Source organism: Falco punctatus (genome assembly GCF_963210335.1).
Source record: "Falco punctatus genome assembly, chromosome: 5".
Lineage (NCBI taxonomy): Eukaryota > Metazoa > Chordata > Aves > Falconiformes > Falconidae > Falco > Falco punctatus.
In genome coordinates this window covers 83,937,678-83,965,455 of record NC_137584.1, presented here as the reverse complement: position 1 = coordinate 83,965,455, position 27,778 = coordinate 83,937,678, and positions in this window count along the sequence as shown.

Genomic DNA, 27,778 nt, shown 5'->3' with positions numbered 1-27,778 from the left:
TTTTAGTAAACAGGGAATAGAAGAGCTATCTAAAAATATCTCACCAGCTGTATAAGCAGGCTGCACTTCTGAACTTAAAGGCTATGCACTCTTTCCTCCAATAGGAGTATTAACAATTCTGGGATATGTGTGCACACCTCATTTGATAACAGAACTTTATCTTGGTAATTTACCATAGCCAGGAACTAGAGAATGCGGTATTGCCATGCTGTGCACAAGGGTTATGATTGGATTGAATTAAATAATGGTCTCAATGTAAATTTATCTTCCTGTAAGTCACATTTAAATGGAAACCTGTCCATAGCAGAGCCATGTCCGAGCTAGAGGTGCCCAGACAGGATTTCCAAAGGGAGGATGGATCTCTCAAAGGTCAGCCAAGGTGACCCCTTCAGCCAGCTTTGTCACCCTTGCCATGCACCTTCGGATAATGACACGGTGTTAGGTGCTATAGGGCATACTCAGGGAACTACAGACACCAGCATAAATTGCAGCAGGTCACAGAGAAACATCGGTAGCTGCAGCATGAGAATCAATGAGTGGCTTCTTGACAACTCTAGATACTAAACAGAGATCTCTGCACTTGCAGAATGACGGCCCAATTAAAAGAAAGGGGAGGGAAAAAAAAATAAAAAGGTGAGGGGTTCAGCATAGATCTGAATATTCAAAACCTAAAAGCATGCCAACACAGATTTACAATGAGACCACTCCTGCTTCCAGAGGCTGGCGGGAAGCACCAGCCCACACTGCACGGGTAACAGTGGGAGCTGTGGAAGGGAGAGTTCTCCAGGAAACCACCTGTCACTCCCAATGATCATTTATTTTTAAAAAGACCTAAAATTATTTCCAAATATACTTATCCAAAAGTATTAAATTCTCTTATTCCTGAGGATTAGTCCCTGACTATGTTTTAGGAAGAAATACCAATCTCAAATGGGTCAAAGTAGATAGCCTATCATGGTGAATAAATATTACTGTAGACATATTCAGGAAAATGGTCAATTCCTTCAGCCCGTGCTTCCAGACACTTAGAAGGCTAAATATATGGGTCCACATCTTACCTAAAATAAATTGGGAAAAAAAGAAAATACTGGCACAAAGTTATGCATCAATCCCAGCAAAGTTTTCAAGTCAATGTAGAGTGATATATTTGATCTCCTGAATTACCACCACCACCACCACACACACCCCCAACAAAGTTTCACAAGCTGCTTCAAAGGTTAGAGGGCTGTAAAGAAGCTGACATAAGGCTGGATTCCCAGTCCCCAGTGTGGGATATGTTATTTGATGGGGAATGTCTGCCCGCCCATTTTGCAGTCTCCCTGTCATTGTCATTAAAGGATTTTTCAGTGCTAAATTGCACTTGCAGGACTGAATTCAAGGAGTACAGGAGTCTTTCTAGTAATTGCAATGGATTTTAGGCCAAGTGTTTTGATCTGCATTTTTCAAAAAGTTTTCAAGGGCTGATTATTAATCAAGCACTGGATATTTACTGTGGAGCTATTCTGCCTTCTGAAAATCTGGTCTTCAATTCCCGTGTAGCCACAGAATTTTACCTCTTCTGAATATCTGCTTCATAACAGGGATCTATTTTCCTTTTCCTCATATAACCAGGGTATTTCTAACTAAGATCAAAATAATAAAAAAAAAAAAAAAAAATATTTAAGTGCTTACCAGACCAACAAGTGTCTCATATCCCAGAAGTAATATTGACCTCTTCCAGGGCTGCATTTTCTGTCTGCATAGCATGCTTCTCATGAATTTTGCTGTGTAGTTGAGAACCAAAATTGCGTGTCATCACTGTGATTCTTCCCTATAGAATAACTTTCAAAACAGGCAATGGAAATCTCTGCAGATAAGAGACCTGCAGTTGGCTTAGAAGAACATTTTTATTTTTTCCCCTGTACATGGTAAATTTCCCAGCATATTCTTGTTATTCCTGTAGCATAGACAGTGCAGTGATAGAAGCTTCTCCAGAAAACCAGAGCCTCAATTCAGTGCTCCAACGTGGGATTTGACAGTGTTTATGTCAAGCTGGTCAAGAGTTACTGGTAGCCCAGCAGTTATTGCAGAAAAGCATTCAAGAGTGGAAGACCAAAAAAAAATAAATTAAAATTTATGCAATGGGAAAAATCTCTCTGTAGATTAAAGCTAATGTTAAATCTAACCCCAGCTGCACGAGGAGAAACAAAATTTTGCATCAGAGTCAATGGAGTGACTCTACTATGAAGTTACAGCGTTTCCTTTGAGTTTCCAGGTAGCAACAATTCCTCATGTGTTCCTGTGATGGGTGGAACGAGCCCAGTGATGAATACCAGGGCAAAAATGGGGAACTAAAAGAGCACATTCATCACCAGCCAGATGACCTGAAATAATAATTTCTGTTAATTAAGCTAGAAATGAAATTATATGTTTACTTTGGAATGGTAAGTAAGAGACAAAGCTAGAAAGTTTTTGTTTGGCTTTAAGTACTGTCATGCACTGGCAATTATATTTCAAGACTTTGTTTAATCTTGTGATTTAAGAGATACTAGATTTTGATGTGCTGATTCTCACATTAATTTTTAGAGTGGCATTGAGAAATCCTGACTTGCATCTTCTGGCAATGGCCAAATCCTGCCACAGTGCCTCACTCTTAAATTACCACCAATCTCTTATCTTGAAGGACACTCCTTATTTTAATGGACACCTCTCTTTCCATTCATTTAGCATGGAACAGGTACTTCCAATCAATCAAACCTTTGCAGAGCCAATTCAGTAATTGTTGATTGCATTTTCTTTACGTTTTCTCAGTCTTTCAGCAATCCAAGCCACAGATATTGGGAAAAAAAAACCAAACAGTGGTGCAGAGAGGGAATTCCCTTTGGTGACTCCTAAAATTGCATTTAGTGGCATTTCTGACATACAGAGTGAATATAGCTGCATGTAGCCATGTTTCACACTTCAGTGCACACCTCTGCTTTTCCATTTGTATTCTAAGAAAGGAAACTGCATTGCAGGAAAAAAAAATCTAAAAACATTGATTAATATCTATGCAAACAGCAAAGGCTCCCACTTACAGACATGAACGTTATATGCAGGTTAGGGCTTTCCAACACTGTGACAAAGCAACTTTTTTTCAGCAGAGACTGGGACTTTTTAAGTCTGGTGCTCTCTGGGCACTCAGAAAGCCATGGGGACCCGTGGGGACACCAGACACACAGCGCTTTGCTGCGCAGCTTAATTGGCTGCTCCAGCCTGAAGGGAGGGGAGAGGGATGACATCAAGCCATGCAACTGGGAAAAGGACAAGAAACAAGGTCTATTTGACCTTGGAGGTCTCCTGGAAAGAGACAGAGTTTCAGACATCACCTTAAAAAAAGCAGAATCCAGATTCCTTCAGATTCTACATGGAGAGCTCTGTGACAGAAGGAGCCAGCCACAGCAAAGTATAACAACAACAAAAAAGAAAATTATAATTTTTAATTTAGAGGCTTAAAATGATCACTTGCATGTGCTGAAGTTTAGGACATGAAGCATCCACTGAAGAGCAAAATACAACAGAGGACTGTTAGAGAATAAAAGCTCTTATCTGAAAACACATCGTGGAGAAGCAAGAGAGACAAACAGGTACCATGCAAAGACATACAAAACATCTTAGTATGAGACTGCACAGCTGTATTTCCTCCATTGAAATAAGCTGACATAATCTTCTACTGGTTGAAGTATTTTCTCTTAAAAACAAACAAACAAACAAACAACTGCTGAATTTTAAGGAAATGCAAACTTCATAGGAAGAATGAACCTAAAGACTGGGTGCAGGTGATGTGCAGGAGATCTAGGAGGCACTCAGACATCAGCAGAGGCTGTGTGGCTGGCTGCACAAGGTGTCCTTATCAGGAAAGTGGTTCCTGCAGAGGCCAGCCCTCCCCAGCTTGTCACCTTCATAAGGAAATGGCCTGTGGCACCCCCAGCATGAGTCTCAGCTTGGTCCTCAGGTCAGGAGCGCTCACGGGGAACACAGGCAGCCACCCATCCTCACATGAGCATTTTCTCCTGCCTGCTCCCAGCACCAGAGCTGCACCTCAGCTTCCCAGAAGCTCTGCGTGGCCCAGGAGTCCCACTCCAGCTTCATGCTCTAACTTCTTACACCCACAGCTATGTCATGTGCAGCTCTGGAAAGAGCATTTTTCACAATGTAAAAACACCTGCACAGGATGCAGACAATAGTTGAATATTGATTTCCTTCAGGTGCAGTTTCAAAACAACATCAGCATTTTATTTCATGTCAAGGCATTGTCGTTTGTTTAGAAATCAAACCAAAAATACACGGAAATGAAACAAAACTGGTACGTGTGACTTGGAATAATAAACTAGGCTTGTGGCTGTTGTGTATTTAAGGACATTAAAAATGTTTACTTTGAGAGGAAAAAAATCTGTTCACACTAGATGTCACTTCAAGTAAAATATTCTTCTTTATTTCTGGTTTAATTTCATGGCTCTTATCCCATGGACACTTTCCTCCCACGTATTCCAATTAGCTGGTTCAGAAGCACCTCTAAGGTGGTTCAAAAGCAATCTCTTAAGGTGGTGCCATGTCATATCTGCCTTGCTGACAGCCACGCAGAGGAGTATCTAAGGGGCAAAGGAATGTACGTCTACCTGCAATTCACATTGAAACAGTTATTTTCAATATAAAATCCCTGAATGCCATTCGTAGTGGTGCAACTCTATCCTCATCCTGAAGAACAGGGAATCAAGCGGTCTGCATTCTCAATAAAGAACAACTTTGCCCCCAGATCCTCATCTTTTACCTGCTGCTTCCTTCAGTTGTATTTGTTGTTCATTCTCCTCTCAGTTCTGGCTCCAGCTTCAGGTTCTGTGGAAGTAAAATATTGCACAATAAGGGAAAACAATCTCTTAAAAAAAATATTCCATGTGGAATCATCATTAGGACCTTTGCAGGTCTGATTCTCATCTCTACCAACTCCAACTGAGCAACTTCTGCTGGTGCGGATGAAATCAGAACCCAGTAGAGTATCTCTGCAGGAGATCTTGAGAGCTTATTACTTTGGGATATGATTTATTTTCCCCTTTTATGGACTATATTAACAAGTCTTTTTCATGCAAATAATTTTGCTGCCTGTACTGGCTGCACAGGAATTGCCTTTTTCCCCTTGAGGGCCATTAATGTTTGTATGGCTGCCTACCTCATGGTGTTCTCATTTGGATAGTATTGACCCGAACACAAGGGCTTAATACTTGTCATTTCCAGCAGAACTTGACACCTATCCCCACTCTATTCTTGTGCCTTTTGGCATTTGCAATCAATATTTGTCTTGTTTGTCAGCCTGCTGCCTTCAAGTTCATTCATTATAAATCCACCCTGTAAAGAAATATTGTGTGAAAAGATTTGCTGCAAGTCTTGCTTGTTCTAACAACAATCTAGTAAAAGAGCAAACCCAGGCTTCTATAATTTAAATGGGAGGGATGTCTTCCCTTCTAATTTAACAAACCTGAAAAAATAAGAGTGAGGAGATCTTCCCCCCCACTTCAGTCATCTTTTCTTCCTAGTTCTTCTGTAGCAGCGTGGAGGTGCCCAAACTATTACCCAGGTTATGCTTCATTTCCTCTCATAGGGGCATTCCCAGAGCTCTTCCCAGCAGCACAACACCTGTGCCCAGCTTTGCCAGGAGAGACTGCGTACGTTCTCTCACACACATCTCAACAATCCTCTCAAGCTGCCTCCTTAGACTATTTAAGGAATGTCCAGGTTTCCCATCTGGGCAACTATGGGTTAATTGCCTCAGCACAGAGGAAGGCTTAGCTGTTGAAAATAAAATCATGTAAGAAATTAATAAAACCTAAGAAGAAGAAGGGGTAGAACTGCAATGGAGACTGATTTAAACACATTTTATTCCATGGAAACCACCCATTTGTGAAGACAAAACTTTCTGAATCTTTTCAGATTTAAGATACTATTCCTTAAGAAAACCAGTGTATTCTTATAGCAAAATGTACATCAGATCCTCTCCTACTCTAGATTAAAGTAGAACCTTTGAGGATCCCATACCTGTCTTTGCTGTACCTGTACATCTTAAAAAAAGTATGTTACCTCCTCCTATGCCATATAACTATACGCTCAGAGCAGCATACCATATAACCAATGCTCAGAGTTGTCTCATACCCTCCCAGTAGCCAGCGTGAATGTTTACCACTCTCAGCTAAAGGCTGTAACTGTGAATGCTGTCCTGCTGCACCAGGGAAACCTTCTGGATCAACAAAACACTGCCTCCAAAATGGGAAATTCCGCTTCAATAACAAATGCAGTACTGTCAAAAGGATGAAAAAGTGAACAGCAATTACAGGGTTGAAGACAATAGCATAGGTAAATTTGAGGTGTAGTAAACTAAACATTGAATTAAATTCCTCTGTTCTTTCCCAGACAAGGGATGAAGAAGGGCATACAACAAAGCAACCACGTCCCCTTGTGAGAACCGCAGTACTCACGGCGGTGCAGCAAAACTGCAGTGCAGCACTACGAAAAGTGCAGAAGAGCATCAGTGTGTACAGGAGGAACTAACTAATCCTGGGGGCTGGTGTCAGCTGGGCAAGGACCAAGAGTATGTGTCAGAAACACCCAGCAGGAGCTTCTGCTGTGAGCTGCAGCCTCGCAATTGGAAGCAATGAAATAGGAAAAGGATCTGTGTTGGTCATGGCCAGGCACAGTGAAAACCATAAGGGTTCACTCTGGTACAGACTGGGAAAGATCAGTTCCAGAAGCCATTTCAAATGTGTACTGGAATAAGGAACCCCGACGGGAAAACAAGTAGCACACATAGGATGGAGAGGTGGATATTGGGCTTAAATTTGCACTGAAAACTGGAAGTATTTTCAAATCACTGATGGTTTAGAATAACTTGTAAATGGAGTTTGTGAAAACAAAAATGAAATAAACTTAGCCTTTTTATAATATGGTATCGACCAGTTTACAGATGCCAGGTTCTTTCTTTGGATTCAGGCAGTTCTGCCTGGATGCCTAAGGTTGGTAATCACAAAGCTGTGCCTTCACAGAAGGTATTTTTTTCCCTAAAGCACCTGTAAAGTGGGTGTGAATGGTGCAGTTTCACACTTTTGTAAATCAGTTCAAAGCCCTTTCCTGCTCTGCCCCTTCATCCCTTTGTGCTGGACATCTGTGTGGCCCTGGGAATGCAGAATGCAAGTGCACTCCCTGCAGGGTCTGCAGGAGTCAACCCATATCCATACCCATCCCAGTAAGAATTTCTTGCTGTAAATAACTGAAGGGATTTATGGTATGGAGTCTCATGCTCAGGAGTGTCAGGCTTAGTAGCCCATTAATCTAACACACACTTCACTAAGGCATGGAGCCTGTTACGGATAAAATTTAAGATGAATATTTACTGATCACTGCAATACTTCTGTATTACTTTTAACTGCTAGTTTTTCTTTGCAATTATACTCACTAGAGCTGTGAAATAAGTAAACGACCAAGAAAAACTGGTAACACCAGTTCAACTAATTAAAGTTTAAATTAGCGCGATCTCTGAGTCTTTTGCATTTATTTATCACTCTAATACCTACAGCAATAAAATCAAATTTAATCCATGAATCACACTGAATTATCTAGTGATAATCACAGCAATAAAGGAAAATGATACACAGTGGGAACTTGGTTCTCAGTACCAAACAAGCTATCAGCAATAAAATACTAATGAATAATACACTTCATTACAGCCAAAATACTGCTCACCATCAAGAGTGCCATCAAATTATACAACGTTACTGGCAACGGTATCTGAAAAGACATATAATGGACATGAAATTCCAAGAAAAAGGTTGAGTCATTATCTGTACTTTGTTATGATATAGTGAAAAAAACCTAAAACTCTACTGCAGACAGAAACTGCATAGATAACAGAAACATTAACACCCGAGAAGGAAGGGCAGGAGCTCAGCACTTAGCTCTTTGAGAGGGACAGTTAGTGCCAACAAGAACGTAAATAAAACAAACTAGGGTCAAATAATTGTGGTAGTAATAGATCAGCGACTTTCTGCTCAAATGGCCCCCACCCCAAAGAAGGTGGATGCCCCACCCTGGGATCATGCTGATATAGATTAAACCCAGCCCAGTGGGCATGTATTAGCTTGAGATGTTTAGAGTGGACAATAAGGAAGGCCTAGTCGTTAGCTAGCAGATGTTTTAAGATAACAGAAAATAAATAACAAAGACTGCTAATGTATGCAAAGATAAACAAGAACTTCAGGTAACTGCCCAAGAAGATGAAAAGTACATCCTGAAGAGGCGCCTGAGGGAGGAGATTCTGAATGTTCAGAAACCTTATGTAGATGCATGACTTTGTATAATAAATATCGGACTGCTTATTGAAACGGCGTGCAAGTTAGGAGGAGCGATCCCCCTTGCACCTGGCACCGCAATAAACATACCCGCTTTGTAACTCTCCTCGAGTTGTAGAGTTCAATTCCGCAGGTCAGTTATTGCTGACGCATAATCATTTCACCTTTAGAAAGCAAAGAGCTCTGTAACAGCAACAGTGAACTCTTGAAATATTTCTCTGCATGTGGAAAGGTAAGTATAAGCAAAACCGTGCATGATAAGTCAGTGTGTCATGCTGTTTTTTTTCTCTTTCATTCATATTTAATTTTTCCTTTTAACTCTGGGATAAATCAGGCTTCTTACAGATTTTTCCTTTCAGCAAAGGCCAAAACCCAAGTCTGCCAGAGGCTAAGCTAATCACTTGGCAACAGGGTCAGACTCCAGACTCCATGTTGTCCATTCTCCAACAAGTCTCATTGACGTACGGAATTAGACTCTATAACTCGAAAGTTATAAAGTAGGTATGTTTATTGTGCGCAGATGCACGGGGGATCGCTCCTCCACAAGCGTGCATGCCCGAAGTGACGAACCATCCCACATTTATACAATGAAACAAATGAATATTCAATTAACGCCTATACATATTCGTTACCTAAACCTGCTTACTCTCACTTTGTATGTTAATTAGCTTATCAGTCCTTTGCCTGGAATGTGGTGGTCTTGCAGGTTTGTAGGTGATTCATGTCCTTCTGACCATCTGATCTTCTCCAGCAAGAAGACTTGGCACTCCCTCCCTCTAGATAACATTGGGATGTCCCTCATCCTTTTCTCATCCTTTTTATAAATAGCCCCTTTGTTAGAGGAAGAAGGGCAGGCATCTCCTCAAAGCTGTGTGGCTGTGACCAGACACCACACCCATGACCAGTCACCATAGCCACATTCCTTGAGCAGACATATACAATCACAATCGATGTCCATTGTCCCCATTTCACACTATTTCTCCATATCATCGTTATTTAGCTTTTTTTGGATGGACTATGTGCTAGCTTCAGCTAGACACCATGAAGATACCCTGCTGCCTTATCTCCCACTTTGTAGCCCAGATGTTAGGGTTCTTTTAACAAAGAAGAAGCTTAAGCCTCTCAGGGCTGGAGTATCTGAACCACTGCAATCCCTGTGCTGCAAGCTGCCTAAAAATTGAGATTGTAAGCTTATTTCCAACTGGATACCTCAAGAAACTTGCTGATTAGCAGGTACAGCTTTCACATCATCACTGGGCACCTAAGTCTCCCCATGCACATCCTACAAGGATGAAAACACTTCCTGAGGGAACAGATCTGTCACATCTGTTTGCATGACTACCCCAGTGGCTACTAGCTTTAGACAAGCTCCTTACTTAGCAGACACCTTTAGGTCACCTCTCTGAAGGGCCTGATTTTCCAGATGCATTGCACTGAGCATCACGCAGTCTGGTCTTTGAATTCCACAGGAGCATGTGAGGATCAGGGATCTTTCCTTCCTCGGCTGGGAAATACGCTGCAATGGACTGTGAAACAAATACAAGGCACTTCTTTCTTACCTGCTATAACTGATGTTTTATGGCAAACAAAGAAATGAGCAATGTATCACTATTTAGACAGCTAGCTAAGCTAGAGATGGAGCAATCTCCATGCTTATGAGGAGGGTTTGACCTCAATTAAAGAATTATACTTTAAACCATTACAGAACACATCTCCTACCGTGAATTACCAAACTAATGAGGTGCAAAAGTGACAAAATCTTCATTATCCCAAAAGCTGTGGCGATTTTAATGAGGTAGACTGAACACAGAGAAGGCACTATCACATTTCTTTCCTTTTTCTTTTGGGTATTACCTTTCTCAGGATTTGGCATAAAAGAAATGATTGCACAGACTATTAGGCTATGGGGCTATGTTCTTCTAATCACAGTGGGCATTTGTAGGAAGTGAGATTCAGAGTAAGAGAACATAAAAGCTGCTCATTAGGAAAATGCCTACTGTGTGCCCTTCATGTGGGTGTTAAGAGGAATGAGCACAAAAAGTGCTGCGTATATAAAATCCTGCTACGGAACACCCTGGAGGCCTGCCCGCTGGGGAAAGCGGGCTTTGGGAACACCTGCCTGCCCTTCCCAGTCCCTTGGCCACAGGGAAGCCAAAGGGGGTGGCACCTCTCAGGTCCCAGAGCTGCATGGGAGGACGTGGGTCACCCACCCAGCTGGTGGGAATGTGTAATTCATTCCCGACTTCCCCAGATTCCAGCTGAGCTTGGCCAGTCTCTTTGGAGGGCGCCTTGAATGTGGGGGAGATGCTTGTGGCGAAGGCTGAATAACAAAATGCTGAAAAATTGCTGCTCAGTGTGCTGGGTTAAACCCTTCTCCTACTTAGAACTTGCCAGGAAAATCTGTATTGCTATAGAAAATGAATTATTTGGCAAAACTGAAAGGTTCTTGTGTGAGAAAATGCTGGTTTTGATGAAAGGAGTTTTGTAGCAGGTTCAGTGATGGAAAACTGAAAGCAAATGAAGACAAAACACAACTCCAACAGTTAGAACTGACTGCTGGGACATATGGGGCTGGATCCCTGCCCCAGCCCCTCCAGCCCTGTTCCAACAGAGACACGCGCCTCTCTCCCCTCCTCGTAACTCAGGCCTGTGCCAAGCTTCACCCAATTTTTCTTTGCTTTGTGCTGACTTCGTGCCAGCTTTATGATAATAAGAGATTTATTTTCTTTCTTCAGGGCTGTTAGCGTCACATTTTCTTGAACTGAAGTATCAAAGCTGGAAAGAACAAACACCAAAAAACCAAAAGGAATCTGGGTTTGTTGATGTGCTCAGACAAGACAGAAGTGGTTTTCAGACAGAATCTGTGCTGCATAATAAATAAATAAAATCATATTTCACCATAGGATTTTATCAAGGAAAAGAACATGCAAAGAGCTTCTGTATTTATCACTAAACCAGAAATATTTTCATGTGTTCCACAGGAAAATAAAATATCTTTGTAGTTCATTCCCATAGCAGAAAATTGAAGCCATTTGTAACATAGACTTACCCACTCTGAAGACTTAATAAGGCTTTTGTTTGTGCATTTTTTAAAATACAATTTTTAAAAGCTACAGATACTACACAATTTATGCAAAGAACTTCTAGGGTCAAACTCATTTGATCGAATGAATGAGTGATCACACGTATACCAAGAGAAAACTCAGTTGCTGACTCTAATCACTCTGATAGTGGATTTCAGTCCTGCTATTTTTGCTAATGTTTCCAGCAGTACAAAAAAAAGATGGGCTGATAAATGACAGGTGTTTAGATAAGTACTACTATATTAGAATAAAAGCTTAGCTACTGAATTCAATTAGAAAGAAAATATGTCCTAACTTTACTCTGCAAATCATAGGAACAAAAAATAAAAATAAATTTTGTCTGAGGAAAAGAATTTAATTCACTGCTTGATTTTAGTTTTTTTTCAATCTTCCAAGATTGTTTTAACTATAAAAATGGTTATTGTATCTGAACAGGCAAAATCTTGAAGGAAGGAATAAGTTGGGAAACTGTCCATTAATAAAAATAAATAGAAGAATAAAATAAAAAATCCCATTATTTCAATTCAACCCAATCTTGTGAAACAAAAAAAAAAAAACAAAAAGGGTATTTGCTAAATCCTTTTGCAATTTCAGGGTGAAGAAGATGCACAAAAAAGAAAAGATAATTTCTAATTTTCACAACTAACTTTCCCCAGGCTGATCATTCCTGCTAAGACAACTCATTATGTCTTTTGATCCTCTTGAAGCAGTAGGGAGGAAGCTTAGGATACATCCTTCTTTATCAAGAAAGAACTGAAATGTAATTTTCTTGATCTGTTCCCAGTGGATTGGGAATCAAGACTAAAATGCTCCAAGGAATATACAGTCCCAAAGAGCAATGTCATCTAACATCAGAATTGCTGGTGCCTCTTGCCTCCACGGCAGCTGGTCTGGGGCAGGGGAGCACCACAACTTCCCCGGCCAGGGAGAAGGGAGAAGAACCTCCAGGAAACCAGGCAGGACTGGAAATTAATGAGGCAGGGGACAGGGCCAGGTGGCCCATCTTCTCAACTGGTTATATTTGCAAGTTTGGATGGAATCAATAAATTCTCGTGAAGCACTTTGGTTTGGTCAGATTGGTATTTTTCAGCGAGCATTGCTGAGGTAAGGAAAATGTGCAGGCTGAGCAGGAAAAGAGCTCACCATGGGCTGCCGTACTCTTATAATGCTTTAAATAGTTTGGCAGAAAGTATGTTCCAGCTCTGCTGCCTTAACAACGAGTCTCCAAATGAAATTTTCCTCCTCACATTCATTTGCCTTCCCTCTGTGACGTGAATGACAAAGTGAGGACCAGGCAGGACACACAGGGACTTCCATGCTGGTATCTGAGCATGAAGCAAGCTGGACACCCCGCTTACGTGCTGTCTGAGTTCCATATTGGCAAGAATGTAAATGCTCAGCTTCCCTGGAGAAGGCAGAGAGGATGAGGAAGGAAAAGGAAGGCAGTGGTGTCTATCCATTAATTTCCTCCTTTTTTTTTTTTTTTCGTTTTCTTTCTTATCTTTTTTCAACCCTGACAGCAAAGGCAGACACAACTCACCCTTGTGCTGATGATGACTGCTGGTGCTCTCCTCTGCCAATATCCTGTCCTCCTGAAACCTGCCAGCTCTGAACGGGAGCAAAAGATCTCCAGGATACATCTGCAGTCAATCTGGTGGCAGAGCACTCCTATGAAGCCATGGGAGAAGGCAGAAAGGGCGTACAGATCTCCTTGCAATGTCGTCATCATGTATTTTTCCCTAGCGCAGAGTCTTTACAATTAGATCCAAGTGGACACGTCACACTAGCTATAGTAATTAAATCAATGCAAGTGCAAATACTCATCAGGCTCACTGCTAGGATCAGTAAACTTAGGAAACTTAGTATGGATTAGGTGTCTCACTTCAGGACACCTGTAAAGGGAAAGAAAAGGATCAGCATGCACTCTCCCATTGTAGATGAAAACACGTCCATATCTAAGAATACCCATGAAGTGCCACAGATTGTTACAGAAAATATGCAGCCCCTTCATTAAGATGTGAAAAGGACTCTTGAATTTGCTAATCAAGATAAATATACTGATGTGAAGCTATTTTTTATATGCTAGAAACATAATATCAGATCATAATTATCCAGGGGCACCTCACAGTTCATTTACCTTTTGTAGCACAAAGAAAGAAGGAGCCTTTCAGTTCATGCAAATATACACCATCACCTATAAAATGTCTTAGCAGGAAATTTCATTTAAACCCAGCACAAGCCTACTACTCCAGTGGGTGATGATTACTTTATTCTGAAAAGCATTTCTGTGCTCTGGAGGCCAAAAGTGCTAGGTAAGTAATATTTTATGATGGTGGTTACTGTTCTGTAGTACCGACCAGTCTTCTTTCTTTCCTCCATGTAATCATGCGTTTTCTCTGCGTGAGCTACAGAGCACTGGCAGATCCTGACTTTGGGAGGTCAGGGGTTTGGCAACGTCTGCTTCTGTGGGAGGTTTTTCTCCATTTGCATATGCTGGTATTGGCCTTTTCCCAAAGCCTAAGTAAGTGAGCCCAATTAAGGAGCCCTGCTGCGATCAATAAACACTGGAACTGTTGCAAGTATTTGGGGAACAAGATATAAGGCTTTCCAGCAACTGCATTCTCTCCTATTTCAAACAAGTTCCATGCTGGAAAGCCTATTTCTAAAAAGGAAAAGTCTGTTTATTAAAAAATGCTGTGACTTGAGACTTTTTTTTTTTTCTTTTGCCATTTGAAAGAAATCACTTTTATGGCCGATGAAAGACTTTTTCGGAGCATTGTGTATTTGTAACAAATCAGGAACCAAATACTAGTGACGTATTAAAACAAGCTTTTAGAAGGCCATTTAAATCCTTCAGAGTAAAAAATATATATATATTCCTAGCAAGCATCTAACCCTTGTTCTTATTTGCATTAAATATTCATTCTAGCTACTGGAATGAATGGCATATTATACACGAGCAAATTATTCAGCAATTGTAAGGATCAGACTTGTGCTGTAAAAGAAAGAAAGAACGATAAGATTCTTTCCTTGTTTGTTCAAGAAACCCAAGCTAGTGAATGTAATCCACGTTATCCTGTGAAGACACAGTAAGTTTTATGGCTAGGGGATGCGTATTTTCACTGTGTTGACAGAATATAGACTGCCTTCAGAAAGAGTCACAGCAGATTGATGGCTTTGTTGGAATTCTATCTGCACCGAATTTTTTGGGCTTATGGAGGGGGTATTAAATTAATCACCAGATCTTTAGGTGGGCCCAAGCCCCAAAGTCAGTAAGCCTTTGACAGGCTATGAAGAAGAAAAGATATGGCTGTCATTACTGCAAACCAGTACATTTTTTAAATATTTAAAGATACGAGGCACAGAAATCGAAAGTAGAGTAATTTCAAGCAGCACAGAGCTCCTCTCAGGCCCCCCCCCCAAATAAAAATCAATTAATCATGCACTAAACTGCACAGAATAAACCCAGTTCAGCTTTAAAATTCATTCTAATGTGTTGTCCCACTCCATCTACCTACCTGCACATACAGCTTTTCAAACTGCATCTCCCAAGTGGCCATGTATCACCTCCGGTAATGACATCAATAAATCTCAGAGATGATAGTTAGGAATCTCCTTGGTGTCGCTGTGAGTGATTCACTCTCCAGCAAGGACTGGTAGCCAGCTAGCTGTCAGGCTGCTGCTGATTGCTTTAACACAATGGAATAGGAAAGAACAGGCCTAGGAGAAATGGTTTACATAAATCTCTCAAGTGTCATGAATACATTTGGCCAACAGATGACAGTGTAATGTATGGTAAGTAACAGCATCAGGGAAATCACACTTTGAAGGGCCAGATCCTCACCCTCGGTGCACTTTCTATAGTGTTTTGATTTTTGATAGTACTTAAAGAAAAATTGCCTGAAGTGGAGTATGTGCTTTTAGCAGGGAATACCTCTAGCCAAGGTCATGCTGCAGTAAGTCCTTTCAGCTTTGCTATATAGTTTGGAAAGTCCCAAGATGGCATTTTCTGGGTAAATCTGAGACAAACCAGTGAGACCCTGGCTATCACCATTCATCTGACTAAGAATCCCATGGGATTTTCCTGAGGTAGGTGTTGTTCTTAGTCCGCTTTCATGGGGTGGGAATCTAATGCAGGGATGAGTGTATGATGTTCCCTCTGGGCCACAACACACTTTAGAAATTATATCCAGCTCTGGTTAAAAACACAGCCTTTGTCCTGCTCTGTTGTTCTAACAACCTCATTCCTCTTAACTCCCACTGGACAAATGGCTTGAAGTGGTACCAAAATTATTTATTAGAGGAAATATTCTGTTATACCTTACAAACCAAGTGTTGCAAGACACATCTGAGAACTCTGTAAAAGACCTCTGTGGTCCTGTATGTCAAATATCAGGCCACCACAGATTAGCTCTAGAGTACAGAGAGGTAAATTGGCTGATCTCTAGTCTGCTGGTTTCATGTATGCTTATTTACATATTTGTATTTGGAGGTTTTATGGGACAGAGCTCCCATTTTTTGCCATGCTTCAGCCTCTGTGTACCTATGAATTACTTTTTGAAATCCTGCCCTGCCTTTTCTTGTTAAAAAATGATGCTTTGGTGCATTCAGCAGTGCGCTGAGAAAACAGGAGACTCAAGTATGACAGCAGATGAGGGAATGGCAAGATGAACCAGAGACCCAAAAACGACTTCTCCTGACAGAAGTCTTCACCTTGGTGCCATGCCACCGCTACATCTTGTTCTGCACCTGAGAGGTGAGAGGGGACAGGCAGAGCAGCACTTATTTCTAGCTCTGCCAGCTGGTCAGCCTCATCAAACCCTGAGATGCTTGTGGGTGTACTGCAGTAGAGCTTGAGCTCAGCCAGGCTGAATTTCAGGTTAGGTGCTGCCAAACTGAATTTTCACATAATACTTGACTGAGTCCCATTTGAACCAAACAAATCCTGAACTTTAGACCCTTTCTGTGATCTCGGCCCAGACACTCCTACTTTGGACATGAAAAAGTAAATGAAGCACCTTCCTTTCTCTGATTTTGCCAGGTGAGCGCTTTCTCCCCTGGCAGCAGCTGAGCACAGCCAGCTCAGGCAGCACCGCCGGCGGGAGGGTGCTCAGGATCGTGACCAGGTCTGCTGTAAAAGAGCAAAGCCCTTCCAGCAGGCATGGTTATCCAGCACTGGTTTTTCTGGCTACATATTGCAAAACCAATACTTGTAAGCTGGTAGACAGCTAAACAGCCCAGGCTACCTGCAGGAATGGATGTCAACATCTTACACAACGGAAGGAAGCAGCTACAAAACAAAGCGTTCTAACATCTCCTAGAAAAGCCTGGATGGGATTTTTGAAGGGAATATCTGCCTGGCCCCAGTCAGAGAGACTACGTTTGGCCAATGTGAGCGCTGGAAGCGGCGCGAGGACTCTTGCTCAGAGCTCTGCCCCAGCCTGCCTGCAGCACTGGCTAGGGAGGGAGCAGCTCTGTGTTCATTCAGCCATCACCTGGAGGAGATTTTAAAGACTTCACCCTCTCTTTCACCTTCTTCCTTGTATTTCACCACTCTTCAGTCATGCCAACAACCACTATTGGTGGGACTATGTTGACAGCCATGAGGGAATTGATCCAGCTTAAAAATAACTTTTTTTCTGTTATTGCTCTACTGTTACTTTTCAAACCTGGGGCAGTTCCCTAACCAGTTCTTTGATTTTAGCCTTATACTTTTAACTTTTTATACAGATACAAAATTCAGATAAATGCAAAACAATTCTACTCTCAAGCAATATAAAATCAAAGTCCTATTGACAAATCAAGCACATTAATCTTGACGTTATATAAATCCTGAGAATGTAGCTGTCTAACTGTAAAAGGCAGTTAAAGAATTTGACTAACAGCTTAACACTGAGGCCAAAACTATCATCTGATGTCTTGACCACCACCTCAGTACCAATTATAATGCTTCCTATGCAGATTTCAATTTTCACACAGTAATTAACCTTTTCTTGCCTCTGCCCCGGCCTTCTAGTGATATAATACTCAATTTGACAGAAGACTTTTGATAAACACATTTGATAACTCTTACTTACCAGAAATTTAGGATGACAGCCTCAAGTGCCTCAGGGTCCTAGGACAGAGCAAACATTCCAGAGAATAACTTTTTCAACTACTTTCAAGCTTTTTTTAAAAAAGAGAAATGATCTCTCAAGAAAAATCTTCCTTAGGGAAGATCAATATTGAAAGCAAACCCTTGTTATGAGCTAAAAATGCTTAAAGGGAAGCATGCCTTGCATATTCTGCTCAACAGATTTCCCTGCTCCCTTCATCCCCATGAGAGAGGCATGCAGGTAGATTTGATCCAGTGCATTTCAAATTAGATATTCCCTGGGCAGGAATCAGGCCAGCTCTGACCTGACTGTGGTATCTGCACATTCACATCATGTAACAGAGAAGCGTGTGCAGCACTGGTTGGTACTCACCTGCCTGGAAACCCACACCTGCCTAAGTCATTTGCAGCCTGGAGAACTCACACCTAAGACACTAATTAACAAAAAAAAAAAAAAAAAAAAAAAAAAAAAAAAAACAAAACAAAAAAAACAACAACAACAACAACAAAAAAAAACCAACCACACAAACACACCAAAACCAAACAAAATCCCCCATGTTTTTAAAAGATGTGGTTTCCCAAAACAGAAAAGGTCATACTAAATAAATTGTTATTAAACTTTAGTAGAATTTGTTATAATCTGATCTGGGAAAAGGCTATTTGCATTCAGCATCCCTGCATCGCCACAGGCACTGTGATCTGTGCCTTCTCTTCCTCTCTCCAACTTAAATCATGCATCCCTTTGCATGGTGCTACTACACTGATTCTGGTGGAAAAAAATAGGCACAAATGTGGAACTCTTTGTCAAATACATAGTGGGCAATAAAAGTCCCTACAGCCTCACAATGACTCTAGACAAGTTAATGGAAGAATGTGACATACAGGAATACAAAGAACCATCATCAAGCTCAAGAACTCTTAAGTTAGGAGAATATTGGAAGAGAAATACTTTAGTCTTTGCTAGGTATCAAATTGTGGCCGTTCTTACATTCTTCAGTCATGGTCTCATGCAACAGGTCTAGGCAGTTAAATACTGGTTAAGATTATGAATACAGAGACCTTGATCTCATTTTCCACTGGGAAAGTAGTCAACATCATCTATTATTCTTACACCAAGCTGCAATGAAAGAAAAAAAGATAAATATTTCATCAAAGTACTAAATCTGCTTTGCATTTCAACTGTATGTTGTGATTTCCTATAAATGTTGAAGCTGTGAGCTGACAGGATGGGACTTTCTGCTCTCCTTTCAGTGGTGCTATGAATGGTACATGGGAGAGGAAATGAAATGTGTGATACCTGCTGTGGTACTCAACATTATTACTGATGTCAAATTCTATTTCCTTTAAGAAAAACAGAGAGAAACATGAAGGGTAGAGAAAACAATCCTGAAGACGACAAAGCAATTTCTGTCTCTTAAACGGCAATATTTTCAACAGAGTTTTTGAAGAAGCATTGGCATAGCCCAGTTTTATCAGCCTGCAAGACCTGACTTGACCTCCTGTGGGCCCACTGGTGCTGTTTAAGGTGGTTTAGTTGTTTACTTTTAGCTCCTTTTCCAGCCACAGGTTCAAAGAGGTGTTAAACTTTCAACTCCCCTGAGTGCCAAAGCCAGACTTTTGTTAAGGCTGAAGTGAGCCTCGGGTCAAGGTGAGCAATAAGGAAGGGGACAGACCAAATGACAGGTGAAAGGACATCAAGGGCAAGGACGCAGTGTTCTCCTACCTGGGCTATTCAGGGTGCTCTGAGGCAAACGAAGGGAGTAACAAACTGTGGTGCAGCACGAAGCAGGCTGCAGCTTCCTGAGGAGTGGAAGAGCAAAGACACACAGGTTTCAGTCCCAGCTCTCATATACTTTCTCCCTGTGTCAGATACTCTGATCTCTTCATCATCTCCATGGCCTTTCATTGGGCTTTCTCCACCACGTCCATATGTCTTGTACTGAGGAGCGCAGAACTGGACCCAGCACTCCAGATGTGCCTCACCAGTGCTGAGCAGAGGTGAAGGATCACCTCCCTCAACCCTGCTAGCAACACTGCCTAATGTAGCCCCTGATACAGTAGGCCACCTTTGCTGCAATGGCACGTTGCTGTTCTTGTTCACCTTGCTGACCACCAGGTCAGACCCCCAGGGCTTTTTCTGTAAAGCTGCTTTCCATCAAATCAGTGTGTAGTGTTGCATGGGAGTTATTCCCTCCCAGCTGCAAAAATTGTTGGGCTGTATGAGGTTCCTCTCAGCCCAGTTCTCCAGCCTGTCGAGGTCCTTCTGAACAGCAGCACAACCACCTGGTGTATCATCTGTAAACTTGCTGAGGGTGCACTCTGTCCCGTTGCCCATACCATTAACAAAGATGTGGAACAGTATGGCCCCAGTACTGACACCTTGGGAGCACTGCTAGGGACTGGCCTCCAGCTTGTCTCTGTGCTGCTGATCACAGACTGAGCTCCACAGTTCAGCCAGTTTTCAGTCCACCTCACTGTGAAGTATGACTGGAGGAGACGGACAATTTTTTGAATGTTGAACATTCAAATGTGCATATCCAGTTTATTTAAATGCTACTTAACCTGGTCGTCTTCCACCAGAAGTAAGTTATTCTTGTGCCAGGATCCTTAATGCCACCATCTCATGGTCACTACAAACAAGGCTGCCCCCAGCCTTCACGTTCCCGACCAGCTCTTCCTTGTTTGCAAGTGTGAGGTCCGGCAGAGCATCCTCCCTTGTCATCTTCTCCACCGATGTTAGTAAGTTGTCCTCAATGCGCTGGAGAAACCTTCTGGATTACTTGTACCCTGCTACATTGCCCTTCCAGTGGTCATTGTGGTGGTTGAAGTCCATCAGTTGGCTGCTGTATTTTCCAGCTGTTAACTACACATGAATTTAGGCCTAAAGGTAAGAGATAGCTGTGTGTCAGTTTGTGTAGCTGAGTCTTCTCCATTTTTCTGATTTCTTCAAGCAATTTCTATCACTTATAAAACAAAAGACCTCCCAAACAAAGCCTCTTCTGTTAGTTCAGTACATGTTGGAAAGAATTTAAAATTTCTTAGGAGGTATCCAGTGATGCAGCTGCTGAGTTGCTCTGGCATGTACTTAGTTATATTTATTGTCTGTGAAGTGATTTCTTCTTAAGGCAAGACAGCTTGCAGAGGTTAAGCACATAGAATATGGAATTGTTGGGGGATTGTTTTATACCATCCCGTAGTTCTCGTTGATTGCTTTGAAGTCTGCACGAATACAATGAAGAGATTTTTTGAAAATACTGTCAATACTGAAATTCAAATAGTAACAATCTCTGCTGCCTGTTGGATAATATAGAAAGCTAACAATATATAGATTGAGTGCATTTTCATTAACGGAATGTGAATATCTGTCAACACCGGGGTAGCAGTGTTTAGAATTTTGGATTGTACTTTATTGTGCACCACTGTTTCTTTGGGTCAGAAGTGAAAAGGAGAGAGCTTTATGGAATATTTCTGGCCCATCTGCATTTCTGGCTACCATCCTAATTAGGCCTATAAAGCCTTCACAGGGGCCCTTAGCCTCCACCTTAAGGCAAAGCTCTGTGCTCCTGGGGATAAGCAGCCTCTGGCCCTCTGCCTGCCTCCCCTGCCCCGAGGCTTTCCAGCGGCTGGTGATGCTCAGAGTTACACGGACCTGTTTCATTTCCAGGAAGGCGCTAACTGTTGTATTTTTCTAGCCCTTGGGGAACTCTCTTAGGTGAGAGGGAAACTCATATGGCATATCAGTCAACAATTCTCTGGCTCCTATGTGCCATCAAGAACATAGAGGAAGGAGCCGAGGCACCAGAATAAGGCTTTGTTTCCCAGCTCCTTGTGCACTGTTGCTCCCAGAGGTTTTGCTGCTTCACTAACAGAGTAGGGTCTTACAAGTGACAAATAAGAGTAGCAGAACTGGCAGCTCACAAGGTAGAACCTCATCGCCAAAGGGATTGCTCTTACCATGAAAGCAGGAAAAGACAAAGCACTGAATAAATATATTCTGGTTTCCTAAATGAGATCAGGCAGTCGCAGTCGTCAAACTCAGTCAAGGCATTAAAAGCAAGTTAGTTAGTCTGACTTGTGACAGGCAATAATGAGAGCTCTACAGAACTAAAGATAGACTTCTGAGTCTCATCACCTTGAAACCTTATCTCCCAAGGCAGTTAGAGAGGTGCCTTCAGTGGCTTTCGGTTAGGAAGGTGAATGAGGCCATACTTAACACCATCCAACAGGACTAAATCATCTTCCACTTTATTCCCATCACAAGTTTCATATAGGAAAATTTCAGATTCAGCTGACCCGAAAGTCAAAATATAGAAAATCCCACTCAAGAAAAAAATAATTCTGTCTTGTTCAGCTTTCTTTTTGACCATCATCTTCCACGTACATTTTCTAAAGAATTTTAAGAATTTTAGATTCTTAAACTTTAAGAACTGGATTTGATTCTTCCATTTAAAATCATAACAAATTGGTCATTGTTCCAACTTACATTTTAAAATGTTATAAAAAGATCTACCAGTAACAGACATGGTGCGTTTCCCCTAAACAATCAGGTTTGCAATATAGCTACCAGCTGCTGGAGGAGTAAGTCTTGCCTATCAGAACTGTACTTGTTCCTCCAGAATCAAAGACTTTTTCCCATCCATACGTCCTGAAGTTAGCGGATTATGGACACACAGAAGAGGGGGGATTCAGTACTATGAGCTGCCCCTCACTGCTGTCTTAGCTCAGATTTCTTCCAGGTTTAAAATAAAATCACTCTTGCTTTAGGCAAGTTACAGAATGGGAAACCAGGAACTGGCACTTAAGAGTACAGCAGCTCCTGATTTTATGTTACTTTTGTATTATTTCTAGGTTTTGCCCTTTACATTATTTTCCTAGCTTCTAAAGAGACCCAAAAATAGAACAGAGAAAAATGAGTACTTAAGTTTGTAACACAATCTTTCTCCTTGTTTTTAGTAGCATGTTAGGACTTAGATGACAAAAGACTGGACATTGACATATGTTCTGTAGAAAATGTGGATTGCTTCCTTTACATATTAAATTAATACGTATGGCTTAGTACTTTCGACTAGCAACAGGAACACAGTTTTTTATAGCCCTACTTCAAGATGCTCAAAAGTGAACATCAGCAAAAATTAACTATGTAAACATAGCATTTATATGCTTCGAACTCCAAGCAAACATGGAGCAAAAAGACAACCTGAACACTGACTCTCAGTTTCTGAGTTTCTCTAGAGTCATGTTAGGCCCATATCAGGCATGGTGTATTTTGCTTGGGCTCCAGTTGCCATCCCAGGCAGATGCAGCCATCTTATAAGTCCTGGGTGTCTGTATTTGGATTGCCTGAGTGTTAGCCAAAAATCTTGGATAATGGAGGATATCTCGAGTGACTCTAGGCATTGTGTTTAACCAACTCAGCCTCACCCCTTGGTTTGACCCACTATACTCAGGTCTCGTATTGTTAGTGGTTTTTTTTTATAACTCAGAATGATATAAATTAGAATTGCTAAAGTTTTTGGCTTCCTACCTGATACTGTGCAGATATTCAAGGGAAGAGGAGTCAAGAACCTCTTCTTGGCTGATGTTTTCCGTTCAGAGACAAATTTCTGGGAATACAGCCATAGTACCTTATTAGAAGAAGTCTTATGCACCTCCTTCCGCATTTCTGTTGGAATGTGTCCACATCACAACTGAGAAAGAACGCTGCAAAAGAGCCATGTGATTTTTTTTCCATTAAATTTGGATGCCAAAAAAACACTAACACACACACACACACATTATCAAACCCTATAGTTCTGCTCAAATATGGCAGAAAAATAAAACCAGCTTTTTCACTCTGCCCTTACAGCTATTTTATCCAGTGCATTTCTTATTCTGTAACCCCGATGAATCTTCTTGTCTCTTGGGTTCATGCAGAAGTTTTATTTTTTTGCAGAAAATGAAGGCAGCTGTCTCCTTGCCTGTAAGGCAAAAGGGATTAAAAACCAAAAGGAAAAAAGAAAAATCTTCTCTCATGTTACTACTCCTCGGTTTATGATCCTTCTCCTTTGAAGGACAGACATAAGGGGAGCGGATACCACTGGGGAAGAAGAGAAAGAGCTACAGCTCAGCGAGTTCAGCCTGCTGGTCCCCACCAGCATGCCTGATGCACCACGTTTCATAAACTGTATTCTCAGACCTCCATTTTCAAACGTACTTCAGTAAGCTCATAGCTCAGGACTAGAGCAGAAAGACTAGAAAGGAGGTAGACTAGTTCAAAACTCATAGCTCAAATAAGAGCAAACACTTGTCTAACATCAAGCCTTTCCTTCGTTCCTGTTCATTGCACTTCACTACAGACACAAATTTTACACCTTCGTTACTGCACTGAGTTGAGGGAAATCTCCCCAGCTGACAGCAGGGTCAAAACAAAGAGCTACCAAAATATCTGTAGGTAATCTTATGGTGGTTATTTCATACCTAGGAGTTCATAGTTGATTCGTAACGTGGTTTCTCTAGTTTCTCTTGGCAAAACAGGAATAACCATGAGTCTGCCTCCTTACAAACAGGTCACAGGCGTACAGATGATGTGTGCAACCCAGGGCTCAATGCTGAAAACACAGACCATTTTCTGCCAGGCTCCAAAGTCTTCCACTTGCGTTGACTGCAAGGGTTGACAACTGTCATCATGTCAAAACCACCACTCATCACACTTTTTTTTTTTACATCAAAAACTGTGATCCTTCCAGCCAGTTATAGCAGAAGCAATATTTAAACTCTACTCCTCAACGGTAATCTTATTCTTGTTTACAAGCAAACCGGGTGAAAAGTTGCTACAATAAAACACTTTGACATTCTGTTTGAAAATAATTTTTATCCATGGGCTTTAATTTAAAAGCCTGAGCAAAATCAGAATTAGAGCTATCTAAGTCCAATAAACTGCCATGTTGTATATACTTGCAGAACCGTATGTTCTACTACAATTGCAAATATGTCTTCAGGTTACAGAAATGTATTTCCGTAGAAGGATAAACTGAATTTAAGCTCGATGCAGACAGAAAGCAAGAATAGTCCTTATTTGATTGTTTGGGTTTTTTATTTTTTATAAGTAAAATGCATCCTTCTTTATCTGTAATAATAATAACAGTCCAGACAGTGAGAGCATCATTAAATTCCTAAAGCATAAGATCCATTTGAAATAATTGGAACCATTTGACTTTGGCAAAGGGCTGACAGAGGGTTTGGAAGAGGCACATGGCCTGTTGGAGTGGAGACTGGAGCTTAAAACCATTGCAGTGGCATCAGACATGGTGTTTAAGCATCTCAATCCCACTATGCCACTTAGTGCATCTGCTTCGGTGGGAGGAGGTGCTTAAAATATCGTATCTTCTCCGTGGCTTGCAATAAATAATGAAGAATATTAAAAGCTCATTGAAAATGTATCAGTGACTTTCTATCAACCTGAAGAGGCATTGACTCAGTCTCATAAAAGTCAGTGCTGGGTCATATTTGCTATTTTCTGATGTTGCTTCTCAGATCTGCTGCCAGAATATAGCTATTTGTCTGTGTTATAAGGAGCCATTTTTTTCAGCTGAGTAACAACCAAGCAGTTTTTTGGACAAGAGGTTTGCTGACATGAGAGGGTTAAAAGCACAACGATCAATTTTCAGTTACTCAGATTAATGAGCAAAACAAATTGGCCAAATTTGGGTAAGTATTTTCACACCTCTATTTGAATCAAGGCTGGAAAGAGCAGCTCATTCAACCTGACAACTTTTAGCATTCACATGTGCAATATGAAAATTAAGGAGCGAGGTTAAAGCTTTTCTCCAATTGTCTGACTTCAGCTCCATGTATTACCTTGCATTTTTTATATAGGACAAATTAAGTATTTGCCATATAAATTAATATAAACCATAATCTATAAATGACCAGAAACACTGAAAAGCATCTCACATACACACAAGCACACAAATTCTTGTAAAAGCTTGCCTATGAAAAATACATACTATAATCTTTCAGAAGTTTTACTCTACTGTAATTACCTGCAAATATTATTTATTCTTAAAAGTTGAAGATATTTACATTAAGCAAGGGAGCTCATATTTCATCTCCTATTTTATTAGGAATATATTACCATTTTTTAAATTTAATTTTGAAGTAATTTATTTGACAAATGAGTTTCATTTTGTGATGTTTCATAATTTCACTTCAGAATGCTGGAAGAGTTGCAAGCCACTTGGTGAACATGCCTGAAAATAGCTGAAATACAGTGCTTTTAAGAGAGGAGAGTGAAAGAAAGCATCACCCGCATGGTTTCATGTTAATGAAAATCACAGACTCTCCAGGAAAACCATAACATTTTGCTTCCTGTTAGTCTTCTGTGTCCTTAGGACTGCAGAAATATCATATTGGCTGAGAGTAAGCATTCACAGTGATTCACGGGTCAGGGGCAACAGCAGATGTTTGAGGAGAAAATGAGAGAGATGCTATCCTGAAGAAATATGGTGTAATTTCTCTGTAAGAAAAAAAATAATTTTAATCTTCTTTCATTCCAGTCCAATAAAAAAATGTGGAATTGTTTATGCTGTGACAAGTGAGGAGTATCTCTTCTAAATATGTGAATTTACTTTGTTCTCATGTTCAAAGATATGAGAAGTAATTATGGCCAATCTAGGAATGCTTTTTTTTTTTTTTTTTTTTTGAACTTATTAGGTATGTGGGCTAAGTTATATTTGTAAGGAAATGCAATTAAGCAGGCTAGTTACTCATGTCATAAAATCATTTTCATTGGCCTACTGGTTTTGCCTCATTCTATATTTTCTAGTAAAACCAGCTACTTTCCAATATTGCCAGTACTGCCAACCTGAAAGCTTATCGTTACCAGATGTTTACCTCCTTTTTTCACTCCTTTTCCCCACTATAAGCAGCTATCTGGGGAATCTCCTCTCCTCTTTGCTTCACTAAACATTTGTTTTTCAAGAATACAGGGAAATATTTATTCAAAATGATGCACTCTTATCTCTTGCAAAGAAGATTCTTTTGTTCCCTTTTTCTGACAAGGAAAGGACAATATACAGCTCAGTGGAAATTAAGCAGTTACGCTAGGTATCTTATGCTCTGCGTCACAGAGGTTTGACCTGCAGGGCTCAGCTGATCTTTTTCTCTGTGTTGTCTCTGCAGTGAGTCTCAGTGCTACTGATCACGCAGCTGAGAAGCATCAAGCAGAAAGCATTACTGCAAACAGAACCAGCCCTTTGATGTTCTGTTCTCCTGCGGTGCCCGAACTGTGATTTCTCCAGTGTACTCTCAGGGAGCACTGGAACTCTAGTGAGTTCCCTTTCCTTACCCCTCCTCTCCTCTATTCACCTTATATTAATATTTTACTGAATCATCAAATTAAAAATCCAACATAGAATATTGGGGAGCAGGGGGAGAGGCATTTCTCCTCCCTTGACATTGGTAAAATCCAAATTCTGAGACATTTACAGGGCAATAAATGAGAGAGGAAACATGGGGAACTGGGCAGGCGCAGGAAAACAGAAGCAGCTTGCTTGCTCCAAGTTGCAGCATGAGGACAAGGACTGGCTAATCACATTAATTCCAGGGAAACACCACATCAGCAGAGCAGGTAAAGCAAGGACAAACACTTCTGCCGGTGGCCTGGATCCCACAGTATTATTCCTTCCGTGACCCCAAGTCCTCAACCTGGTGTCTGCAAAGCCATTTTTTATATAGTCTAAGTTTATACCTCACCCCAATGGGTGTTGATTAAACTTTTCCCTTCTTTAATTCAGGTTTCCTCTAGGTAACGTAAGGTATATGCAAACAGGCATCCCTCACTTCAGTTTCAAAACCCTTCCCTCACTACTGCTTCAGCCCTTGGTTCGCCCAACATGCAAAACCTGAATTACCTTACACCTTCCTACAGTCTGTGCACCACAAACCTCGTGTTACCCCTTCCCAGGCTGTTCTTGCAGCCCCCTTTCTTTTGGGAACCTCCCTGCGTGCCCACAGTCAGCAGAGGAGGATTGAAAAGGTCAGGGAAAGTGCTGTGGCAGTGTTACCGAAATCTCGGATTAAGAGTTTATCATCACCAATGTGATGCAGATAAGCAGACGCTTCTTTATTAGCGGCTGGGGGCGCAAATGAGTCCTCTCACGATCAACGCACACCAAGTTTCAAAATCATACACCTTATATAGAACTTATTCATACATACTCATTAAGTATTCATGCATAAACATAGTATTTCCCAAAAATCAATAACATACT